This window comes from Strongylocentrotus purpuratus, unplaced genomic scaffold (assembly GCF_000002235.5).
Source record: "Strongylocentrotus purpuratus isolate Spur 01 unplaced genomic scaffold, Spur_5.0 spur5_scaffold_20, whole genome shotgun sequence".
Lineage (NCBI taxonomy): Eukaryota > Metazoa > Echinodermata > Echinoidea > Camarodonta > Strongylocentrotidae > Strongylocentrotus > Strongylocentrotus purpuratus.
In genome coordinates, this window is record NW_022145606.1 from 35,300,875 (window position 1) to 35,310,107 (window position 9,233).

Genomic DNA, 9,233 nt, shown 5'->3' on the forward strand with positions numbered 1-9,233 from the left:
TCAAAACAGGCTCTACATAATTATAAATGGCTTAAATGTTTCTTAGCAACACGAAAAAACAATAAATATCAGTCTTAACAAATACTCCGTATGATGTGGCTATTTACAATTGTATAATATAATACAAAAACGAAAGCTAATACAAACAAATAAACAATAAACGTACAAGTTATGTCATTGTTATAGCATTGGTTTGTTCATAACAGGCCCTGCATATCAATGAATTGCATGTAAAAATACACATCATAAAACTTGTCATTAGTGATCTGATCAGGGGACCGACTCGAGCGATAAATATTGCTGTATTTGGTTCTTTTCATCTCTTTTATTATTCTTTGACGAAAGAGATACATGTTGCTAAATTTCGAATATTTCGTTCATTATCATTTTGTTTTACTTGCTTTTTATGTTTATGGTTGGAACATACTGTCTGTCATTTATGCTATTTTTGTATGATGAAGAAATAAATACAATAAGAAGAAAACAAATATTTTAATAATCTTGATTTCCTTTTCAGTACGAGTGACTTAATATTGTTTGAAGAATCTTGGAATCATTTCGCTCTCCCATTCACAACATCATGCATATATCTTTCCTGAACATAAAAGATTAAGCCCACCGCCGAACTATAGAATACTCCTGCCACCCGATTTTCAAAGATTTGTTATTGTTATAAAGATACATGAAAGAAAACAGGCAAAAACAACAGAAATAAAAGAGATGAAAACAACTAACGAAACCCCCAAAAAAGTAAAGAGAGACAAAAACAAAGCAAAACAAAAACAAAAACACAAAAACATCGGTTTACCGCGTCAATTGTGAACGAGGTTTTTTATAGGTTCAATACCTTTTTGAACACGAGAATGTTTTCCCCATCGCTAGCAATCATATTCCCTGATGACGCCATCACCACGCGAGATGCTATAAGTATATCCTTCATCCCATGCAGTGAGTCCAGTCTAGTTGATAGAGGGAATGATGCTACTCTTCTCTTCTTCATGTCACCCCCACTCATCACCTGATCAATCACATACGTCTTCATCTCATCATCTGATGTCACGACGTAGAGGTCGTTTGTCATAGGATCGATGCAGGCATGCCAGATGACACCACTGTGGGGGATTTCCCTTTGGGCACCCTGTCTGTCGATGATGAACACTCTGTGATCTCGTGGTGAGGTTTTAGCGATGATGTGACCTGATGATAGTACGCCATGCATCCTTATATTCTCCTTACATGTGATGGTATTCATTATCTTACCATCAGCTGGGTTAATGACGTATATCTTAGACTGACCCCATTCAGCAGCGAGGATCATCCCATCCTGGTCAACTGCTACATCCCCACATGTTTCATCATCCGTTATGTTTCTTGGTATTGTGATGTCATTGATATGCTTCCATTGTCTGTTATACACACTAATGCATCCAGTCAAACTACCCCTCGTACACTTGTTATACGATTTACCGCATACCACCTTGTCATCATTCAGCAATGCACAGGAGAATACCCCATATTTACCACTACTGGTTATCACTCTTTGAGTGTTTTTAGTTTTGATATCTAACATGTATGTATGTAGGTTATCAAATGGTCTATCTGAGATGATCACATTGCAGTCATCTATGCATCCTACAATGGCTGGGGATGTGATTTTATCACTGACATTGATTGTATCAATGAGCTTCCACTCCCCATCATACCAATCAATCCTCCCATCATACTTCTCTCTCCCAGCACCCTTCACAAACCTCACGCCCGATATGGTACCGGTGATCTGTTTCACATCACCCTCATTCAGTGGCTTCTTTAGTTCATCACTCACTGATGTCGTCACATGCTGCCCGTCTTTGACGACATATTTATCGTCTTTGAGTACTGCGTCAAGTGTCTGGACTGTATTCTCTGTGGTTTTCGTGTCATCTTGCCATGTTTTCTCCAATTCCACGATCTTCTTCTCTTTCTCTTCAGAGATTTTTTGAATGTCTGTTTGAAGACCATGCTGTTTGTTGACGATGGGTTCTCGTCTTTTCCCTGCATTTATACGGTTCAGATGAAGTTGCTTCTCTCTCTCCTCATCGTTCTTTCGAATCTCCTCTTGAAGTATTTTGTTCTTCTCATCAAACTCTTGGTTGATTTTTGCAGCAACATTCTTCTCCGTGTCTTTGTCTGTTATGATAGCTTCACTGATTACCGAATCAACTTCATCTGTCAAAGCTTGTAGATGGATGTCGGTGTCTTTCTTACACTGGCGAATCTGATCTCTATAATCTCGACAGAGCTTTAATTTGTCCTTTGCCTTTTCTTTCAGAATGTTTAGTTTTGTTTTACTTTCCATGATCGCTCCCTCTATATCCTGTCGCAAGCAAGACTGCTCACGATGATCTATCATTGCGCATAAATAACACAGTGCTACACCATGTGTTTTACAATACAAATCAATGTCTTTACCATGCTTCACACAGTACAGATTGGACCCACCCTTTCTTGCTTTTCCGATGCATCCCCCTTTGGAGGCGCAGTCATCGCAGAGCTTCTTCTTCTCCTTCACGTAGTACGTCACATCTGTAATTGCCTCACAGTTCTCTCCTTCACAGATGTTTTCTGGAGAGCTGAAGTTAGCCGCCATACCGATCAGAATATTTACCTATATAGAACACAGCCCAAGTAATTTATATCATTAATAATAAAGATAACAATAATAATGATAATAATACTAATAATAATACTAATAATAATAATAGTAATAATAATGATAATAATAATAATAATAGTTGGTTCTTCTGTAGAGCTCATGTCTGTCAGACTTGACAATACTGGCACTCCACAATATAATCATACAAGACATGTATAAAGAGGTACAATAATATAGAGAAGGAGGGGGGGGGGTGGTTATTGATCAAGATGGGAAGAGTGTATTATACGGGGGGGGGGGGTGAAGACTGTAAACGGGCTTCATAAATTGGGACATGCAGAAGAAACAGTTTTCGGGAAGGTAGAGAAGGAGAGAAGGAGAGAGGGAGAGACAGAGAGAAAGAGAGAGGGGATATGGATATAGTATTACATTATTGTGTTCCTTGAAAAAGTATGTCCTTCTCCATCAAAAAGAGGGATAACAAAAGAAGAAAGGCTTCCACATTGGCGAAATGAATTTTGTTAACTTCACTTCTCTCTCATGATGATAATTTCATATAACGTGCCCCAGCTCTTTGATGTTTACATTTTTCCCTCTAGATTCATACTAATACTCACTCTTGTTTCATTCTCATTCCATTTTAGTCTCATACTCGTTTTATGCTTGTTTCATCAATATTTATTTCACTTCCGTGTTTACGACATAATAATTAAAATGTTCACATTCACATTAAAACGACCCAGCTCACTTCTAAACACATCTAGTTCATGTCTCACCTTTGTATTTGAAGTTCGAATGAAAGTTCACCTTTTGGCTGTCCTTTGATGTTTTAACCTCGTCTGAAGAAGAACTTTTCGATAATGTAGTGGTGATTTGTGCAAATTAAGATGGCGTCTAAATATACAATCCAAACTAAACTGAATCTGACACTTGCCGCCTCTACAATGCCAATACTTTTCACGCTTGGGTGCAAGTCGCGCAGAAATAGGCAAGTTATAATTAGAGGGAACAAAATAAATACCATTGTGACGGGTGCAGATTTATTGACAAAAGAAGCCCCGCTGCACTTTGTGAATAGATCGACATGAAATGTGTGGATAATATTTCAACGTCACACATAAGGAATGTATTGGCTTCATCCACAAGGCCAGTAGAGGCGGAAACGGGTGTGAGTGTGTGTGTATGTGGAGGGGGGGGGGATGCCCATATGAGTTTACGGAGGGGGGGGGGGGGGCGTATTTCACAGGATTGTTGACCCCTCCCACGCCTCCACCCGAACCGGTGAATAATGTATCAACATGCACTGTCTCATAATAATTATGCAAAGCGTCATTGATATGTGTGCATTTAAATGTCGATGTATTCTACTGTTTGTGCCTTCGTTATTTGTAATACTTGGTGCTTTTAAACATAATAAGGGAGTTTACAGATAGCACATGGTACAAATGACCCCAAATATCCACAGATCTTTTAAACATGGAGAAGTTCCACTTTGAGCATCTAAAGCAGGGCTCCCACCTAGCCGAGTTGTATTAGCGAGTTAAGGCGAGTTGTGGTGAGTTGCCTCACAGAGGCACTCGCAATAACTCGCGAAAGCTCTTCTTGTAACTCGGAATAACTCGCGACAACTCGGTATGGCTTAGCCTACACTCGTAATATACTCGCATTACTCGTAACAAGCTCGCGCTGCACTCTTCATAAGGTGGCGAGTTGCTACGAGTTATGAAGAGTGCAGCGCAAGTCTGTTACGAGTAATGCGAGTATATTACGAGTGTTAAGCAAGTTCACCTCGAATTACAACGAATCGGCAAAATGTTTAAACATGTTCAAAATTTTCACTGATCCGTTGTTACTCGAGGTGAACTCGCCTACACTCACCATATACTCGCATTACTCGTAACAAGCTCGCGACGCACTCTTCATAAGGTGGCGAGTTGCTTCAAATTATATAGAGTGCAGCGGGAGCTTGTTACGAGTAATGTGAGTATATTACGAGTGTAGGCGAGTTGACCTCGATTTACAACGAATCGGCAACATTTTTGAACATGTTCAACATTTTGGAACTTCGAGGAGAGTCGTGGAATGTTGTAAAGAGTTACGCTAAGCCATACAGAGTTGTTGTGAGTTATCCCGAGTTACAAGAAGAGCTTTCGCGAGGTATTGCGAGTTCCTCTTTGAGGCGACTCACCACAACTCGCCATTACTCGCTAATATAACTCGGCTAAGTGGGAGCCCTGCTTCAGAATAATAACTGCCAAAGTCCTAGATGTGCTTCATGAATACCTTTTGTTTGCCCTCTTGAAAAGATTACTTCCACCAGCGTTTTTAAGAATGTACCGTTGGTGCATAAATGAATAATGTTACATAACTTTCATGAGCGCATATCCAGTATTCATCTCTGTGGGTTTAACCTTTTTGGTACAAATGACCTTTATCTGCTCATGCTCAGACTGCAACCGTAAACTGGCTTATTGAAACTGATCATTTTCTCTCTCTTAAAACCACCTTATCTTTCATCATACTCTCTCTCTCTCTCTCTCATTTATAGTCTGTTGAGAGCCAGAAGGGGCATTGACTCTGTGTTTTAACGCCCTTCTGGCTCCTAACCCAATTACTGTACGTACTCTTATTCTAGTAATTGACCTCTCTCTCTCTCCCTCTCTCTCTCTCTTTCCCCTCTCTTTTCTCTTTCTCCTCTCTCTCTCTGTTCCTCCTTCTCTCTTCTTCCTCTTATTTTCTCTCTCTCTCTCTCGTTATTATCTCACCTTCTCTTCTTTCTCTCATTCTCTTGTCTGTCCCCTCTCTCTTCTTTCACTATTTTCTATTCCCCCCCCTTCTCTCTATATCCTCTTTCCTTCTCCCTCTGTTTATGTTTTTCATCTTCCTCCCTTCTCTCTTTATCTCTTATTTCAACTTAATGTTTACATTTATTTTTCTATTATTATCTTTCTCTTTGATTCTCGGTTAATTTCATTTTACATCCTCTCTCTCTCTCTCTTCCTCTCTCCCGCCTCTATTTTACAATTTCTGTTATTTTCTTTCTCCATCGCATATTTTGTAATGTCGGTATGAATATTGACACATACACAAATTAGATCTGTATAATTTAATTACATGTAACGAGACGTTTCTCTTTCATGGTTACATCCGTTTACCCCCAAAATAATATCACAACATAGTAGCATAATAATAAAATACAGTGGAAGAGTTTTTTAAATATCAATTTCATAACAAACAAAAAACAAAATTAGCAAGTTTGGAAAACTATTTAAGTTATGCGAGAGATTTTAGTTTGTCACTGTTGTGAGAAATGATAAGCGATATACATGCATTTGGCGATTCAGTGCAATGTGTCCCATAATGACAAATGACATTTAACCATATTTTTCACAAATAAATTAAAAGCAAAATTGATATTTCTATGACTAATGGAAGTGATTGCAGAAAACATGAACATGTTTGCCCCTGGTGATGGTCACGACATTGTTGAGCACAAGATTGTTTTGGTACATCAACCTTGTCAACTTGGCCAGTATGACGTCACACTTCGGTACTCTATCGTTTATTTGATTTAAACGTAGTATTTGTGAAAATATTAAATCGTCAAACTTGAAACCCAACCTTCCCCAATGCTACGATTTGATTACAAAGCCGTTCTAGAAAGGCATCAATTCGGTGACAGAGAAAGATAAATCAACAAATTTGACTTCAGGTGGGTCTTATTTACCAAAGGTAGTCACATGCTCTTTCTGTGGGCCTCGCAATTATTATTACCTCAGCGTGATCAGGTGTCTATTTACTACACCTGGGTAGAGAGTGACAAATGTAGATCAATGAAGGACGTTAGTGCCGAGCTGGGATTCGAACCCTCTACCCTTGGACTGAGCTATTATAGCGAATGACGGAACCAATATCACAAGCTCTCCACATAAAGAGGTACAGGATATTTACCGGGCATGTAGGCAGAATATACAAACATAATTTTATGTGACACAATTTAACAAATATCAATCAATTTGTTTTTTACTAAGCACAGATTTGCATGAGAACACATATTGTGTTTGATATTTTGATATATCACAGCTTACAAAGCAGTGGAACTTCCTTTTTTTTTTATAGCATTTTTAAAAACCAAAAATAGAAAAGATATATAGAACAAAATATCTTATGAGGAAAAAATTAGAACGCCTAATACAATACAGCTGTTTATTCTATGGGAGTGCATATTGCATGGTATCGTGGATAATAAAAATAACACAAAATTGAATTTAAACTTATTTCAATATTAAAGAGAAGGTTGAGTTCTGGGAAGAGGTGACAAATAATTTGTGAGCGTTATCATTTTATTATGCAATTGTGGAAGAACATCAGATAAAAAATATTCCCTGAAAAGCATGGCTCTTCAAATGCCTGAATATTTTAAACATGGCATGAAACATCAAAATAATCGGGACGGATTTTTACGCCACATGTTCGTGTAGTCTCATATACATCTTTCTGTGTACAGTGCTTGTAACTTTACCAAATCTGGGCCAAATTTCGTATCATTTTGATGATTCGAGAACCTTGCAGTACACACCAATACTTATATGCTAGAAGATCAACGTTTTCTGATCGATTCAACAACGTTTCTTTCACAATGCAATCGCATGACCAGAACTCAACTTTATCTTTAAACCTTTTTTTTCAATCAAAGATTAAGATGGTTATCTGATAAGAGGAAAAATATGAATGATTCTCACAGACACTAGTACAATGCAGATATTTACGTATCTTAGATAACGAAACTTACAAAACTTAATATATTGAAACTTATTTTAATATCATACCTTTTAGTCCATGAAAAGAAAATAGATTGATATGATATTTGCCAAGGAAAACAAATATGAACGAATCTTAGAAATACTAGTATAATGCAGCGTTTTACATTTTGTGACAGTGCATATTGCATGGTATCTTGGATCAATAAAGAATTGACACTAAACTTAATTGAAACTATTTTCAATATTTTTTTTCCCTTTCATAGATAGAAAAGATTAACATTATTATAATGCAAGGAAAAATATGAACGAATCGTACCACTATTATAGTACAATGTAGCTTTTTACATTTAATGTATCATTGTGTGGATAGCAATACCGTATAAACTTTTCTATTATCAACCAGGTAAAACAAAACCGTCAAACCAAAAACATGACAAACATGTTTAAACAATACATGTACAATGCAAAAAAACATCCACGAATTTGAATTTTACATTATTTTTTATGTATCCATCCGACTGTAATATACAGACTAGCTTATGTGCAGCACATTTATATGGTGTATTATATAGCATTTGGTCCATCCAATACATATTTAAAGTTTAGATTTATCAATGAAACAGAATACAAGTTAACAAAATTCAATCTTAGAAATTATACGAACTAATTGAGCTATTTCCATGATAATATGATATACACTGTCGCTCATATACATGTAGGTTACAAAAACGTGCTATTAAAGTCATTATTGTAGCATTTTCTTTGTCAAAATACATACATACGGATTTACATGTAACACATGCATGTTGAATAGCACTGAGAAGAACAACCGATATAAAGTTCACTGTTCCATATACTTAGCTATTTACAAATTATGACAGATATAAACAAAAATAATAGGCCTACTAAAAAACAAACAAATGGCAAAGACTTGTAAATAATATCATTGTTATAGCAATCGATTTGTCACGAGACATCGAGTATTATTATGGATTTTATCTGTTTATAGTACGGCGAAAAATTGATATTAGTCTTCCATATTCTATGTAAAGTTTAGCTCTTTCTAAATGAATATAGATTTCACCAAAAACTTTATTTAAAACAAATATATTTATATATACAACAGCGTGAAATTTACGTCATTGTTATAGCTTTATTTTTTCTTCAAAACAGACCCTACATACATGAATGACTTAAATGTTTCTTAGCAACCCGAAAAATCAATCTACAAAATCGGTCTTAAAATATTACGGAAAAGAAGTATATATAGATAAGACAGACAAGGTATACAAAAAAAACAATATAAAATGTGGAGAGCATAAATAAAAAGCATTGCTTGTATGTGAATAGGCTCCCGAACTGAGTAACACAATATAGTAGGTTTGGATTTAAAAGGTATTCAAACGAAGTATAGTACGAGATTCTAGAGACGTACAAGGCCGGAGAGTGAAATAAAATTATAAAATAATATAATAATGATAAGTAGGAGAAGGTGACGAAGGAAAGAAAGAAGAAGAAGAGGAAGACGAAAAAGACGTGGAAGAAGAAGAGGCAGAAGCAGAAGAAGAGAAAGCAAATTGATGAAATCAATGGCATTGTAAAATGACATGTACAGAAATATTTTTGGCCACATTGTTTTAAAATCGTTTCAAATTACAATACGTTCATTGGCTGCATGTATCTCTTTCAACAAGACAGTGTTTGAACTAACTATAACAATACCATTTCCATTCAAATTGTATTTTAAATGTCTTGATTTGTAACTGTCCCTTATTACCTGCACATGTAGGTAATGAGAGACCTTTGGTGATGCCGTCATTAATCATTGTTATCTT